Source organism: Peromyscus californicus, unplaced genomic scaffold, assembly GCF_007827085.1.
Source record: "Peromyscus californicus insignis strain IS unplaced genomic scaffold, ASM782708v3 Scaffold_8__1_contigs__length_139910024, whole genome shotgun sequence".
Lineage (NCBI taxonomy): Eukaryota > Metazoa > Chordata > Mammalia > Rodentia > Cricetidae > Peromyscus > Peromyscus californicus.
Window position 1 is genome coordinate 30,064,607 of NW_026294606.1, and position 3,916 is coordinate 30,068,522.

Sequence of the window (3,916 nt, forward strand, 5' to 3'; positions counted from 1 at the left end):
CTCTGCCCTGGGCTGAGCACTCAGGCTTATTCGGCACTCTGTTGCCAAATACATGGGTCACTCAAGGTTAGCTGGAGGAAAGGCTATCAACCTTTGTGTTTTCCTTCTCCTAACTTTGAAAGCTAAAGGAGAAAGGGAATAGTTGAAGGAAAAAAGGAAATAAAAGTAAAACAATCACAGAAGAAATTAAACTGAATATCCAAGCACCCCTCCCAAAATACAGGCTTTGAATTTCATGCAGACTTGTGTACAAGGCCACTATTTACTCCTATGGATCGGACTGAAGTATCTGGTTCCCCGAGCTCTTACCTGTGAGCAATGTTCCGCCTTGGATAGAACTCAGTAATTGTAAACCGGGCTTGGATGTGGAGCAGGTGACCCAGAGAGCTCCTGTTTGCTCTCCGTTTTCACATTCTATTATGTAGCTCCCAGCACCGAATCAGCCAATCGGCTTGACTTATAACCCGAAACCACTCCATGTCCGGTGTATCTATTACTGATATTTATGTAACGCAGGTCCTCAAAGGTGTTCGCAATTGTTGCCACATACCCTGTTGCTGCCCTTAATAGTTGTGAAAGGCTTTTGAATTCTGGCTTTAAATTCTCAACTGAATTTGAGATGCTTTTCAGTAAATTCCAGGTTTGGGTGCATTGTGGATCTCAGATTAGGGATGTTCAGCCTGGTAATGTCTATGTGCATATCTGAAAATTTGAAAGACTCCAAAATCAGAACCACCTTTGGTTCCAAGCACTGCACTCGTACCAGTAACCACAGCCCCTGTGAGCTGATGTGTGCAGCAGCCATGTTATGCCCAGCAGTCAGCATTTCATGGCTCCTCTCCACCTACAGATGTAGCTAGAGTTTTCCTGCCTGGCCCACAGTCAGGACAAACTCTCTGACGTGCCAGTCCCACAGCCGCGCCAGTCCCACAGCCGCTCAGACCCGACCAAGTAAACACAGAGACTTATATTGGTTACAAACTGTATGGCCGTGACAGGCTTCTTGCTAACTGTTCTTACAGCTTAAATTAATCCATTTCTATTAATCTATACCTTGCCACGTGGCTTGTGGCTTACCAGTACTTTACATCTTCCTTGTCCTGATGGCGGCTGGCAGTGTCTCCCTCACCCAGCTTCCTGTTCTCTCAATTCTCCTCTCTGTTAGTCCCGCCTATACTTCCTGTCTGGCCACTGACCAATCAGTGATTTATTCATTAACCAATCAGCAACACATTTGACATACAGACCATCCCACAGCATACCGACTTATATTCTTTCTGCTCCTTTTTCTGTGATGTTCTCTGAGCCTTAGGTGAGGGTAGATGTAGATGACATGTCCATAGCTAAACACTCACAGTCAGTTATACTCTGCACTTAGGCCAGTTATGAGTCTGCATTAACCATTACCCATTGCAGAAAGAAACTTTCCTAACCAAAGTTGAGAGCAACACGGATCTATAGGTATGGGCATATTATTTAGAAAGCAGTTTGCCAACATGGCCCTTAAGTGATGCAATTATCACTGTCCCTAGGGCCTGTGATCTCCCCGGCAATGGGCTTTTGACCAGTCGTGAAATCCCTACAACAGAGCAGGCCTCGCCTGCTCCCACACCCACGGAACCACTGGTGCACTAGGCACATCTTGCCAGGCAAGTCAGTATTGTAGTATTCAGAATTGGAGCTGGTTCATTTGTGCAGCCATACAGCAGGCCCCTGTACTCACATGCCATGGTTTAGTCATTCCCCCTTCGGATGAGCATCTACGTTATCACTTTTCACCTTAGCAAACAGTGCAACCACAGCCGCTTGGTACATCTCTCAGTGAGCACACAGAGGCATTTTTTTTTTCTAGAACTGGGAAACATGCTCCCTGGAGGGAATTGTTGGGCCATAATTTATAAATAGTTTTAGTTTTAGCAAGTCCTGCTAGCTTGCCTTCCAAAGGGCTTCTTTCAATGGCAACATTAGTGTCAGTCTCTAAAAGTTCACCCTTCCCTTAGAAGCAAACACATTCATTCTTGTCAAATTCATCTGATTTTTAAAGGTTAAAAATACGGGTTCCAAATGTTTCTGTGGAATGCATATATTCTTTGGAATGCCAAAACATAGTCTGCTCATTAATCAGTGGGGAAATTTGAAATATGAAAAAGTTGATTCAAAGACCATCTGGGAGTGGCCCATATCTCCAACCTCCCGGAGACTAAGGGAGAAGGATCAGTAGTTTGAGTCAGCCTGGGCAACAAAGTGAGACTTTATCTCAAAAAGAATTGTCATGAAGTTACTTGGTGTTTATTCTTTTTCTGAGGTGTGTGTGTGTGTGTGTGTGTGTGTGTGTGTGTGTGTGTGTGTGTAGGAGACCAGCCTGGGATACTTGAATTACATATGTGAGCCACCACTCCAGACCCATACAGTCTTTTTCTTTTTCTTTGAGTACTAAAATGAAGTTCCAGGACTACAGAGAGAAACCCTGACAGTGTGTGTGTGTGTGTGTGTGGGGGGGGGCTACTCATTGCTCTGTGGGAGGTCTGCTCCCACTTTTTCCCTCAGGGTACTCTTGAGGAGGGAGGAGTGAGACGTATTTAGATAGAAAGATAGAGGGGAGAGAAACAGAGAAACACAGGATAGCCTCCGGAGGGCCTGAATCCTCATCCACCAGCCCTGTCTCTTCAAAAGGGCCTTTTATAGGAATACCAAGGGGTGGAGCAAAAGACCTCCCCCAGCACAGCCAAGTGCAGACCCTTCCAATCACCTGGTAACCACACACATGGTCAAGCAATCCTCTAATGCAGCCTTGCTGGGTAAAGCAAGCTCAGATCTCACTAGGAACCCTTTGTGGGCTTCCACATGACAGAAATGGTTAATGTTCTGCAGGGTCTAAAAGATTATAAGTTCTAACCAGTGACTTTCCGATGGTGGCTGTTTTTGCTCTGCCATCTAGTTTCCTTACGTCCAGGTCTCTTTAAGGAAGCACTGCTAATATGAAAACACTTTCTTCAGCGCTCAGGAATGCCAGGCTCAAAGTGCAGGCCAGCCTCACCAAGCTAGGCCACTTGGGCAGCAGGGAACTGAAGACCGGATTGTTCCCAGGAAACCCTCCCCTAAAGATGGGGTACCTTGAAGAGTGGTACTTCTGGAGGTCCTGGGGATGATGCTGAGGGAGTGGACAGCTTCAGAAGGGACCCGGTCCAGCGAGGAGTGGGGGCCAGCATAGGAGTGCCTCAGCGGGACTTTTTGGCTACTAGGAGGAAACTATTAAGAAGTTATTAGGAGGGCAGAGGCACTCCTCTGCCCAGCAGGTTTCTGCAGTGACAACTGCCACCTAAATACACGCCCCCCCCCGGGTGGGGGTGGGGCAACGGAAGTCGGTCAAATGAAGTCCTGAGAAGGAAGACCAATTGTCTGTCAGCTTCCAATGTCTCTGCTCCACATTGGGCTTCCGCGACTTTCTAGAACCGTGTAAAGGCTCAGTCTCTCTCCCCTGTTGTGGGCAAAAGAGTATGTCGGAACCCACTTACAATTCTTAACGCTAGACTATCTATTGGGAGCAGTCTAAGAGATGCACGGTGCATGCAATCTCGGTGGGCAGCCCTACCAATTTAGGATTTCCTAAGCTCCTCCCGAGTCACTATCTCCGGGAAGACCCTGTCCCCTACAATTTTGTCCCACATGCCCTTCTGGAGGACAACCCTTGGGGTGGTTCGTCGACCTCCTGGGAGATCCTCCTCTAACAACTACACGGTCTCGCCTAGTGGTCGGTTTGTCCCGCTGCGTCCCGGGCCTCCGCCAGGCTAAGGCACGACCGGAATGCGCGGGAGGACCCGGGGCGGAGACGCCGGTAACCGACGGGACACGGGGCGGGTCTGCCTGAGTTCCGGCCCAGGCCAGGCCCAGGCCGGGCAGGTCGAGGGCAGCGCGG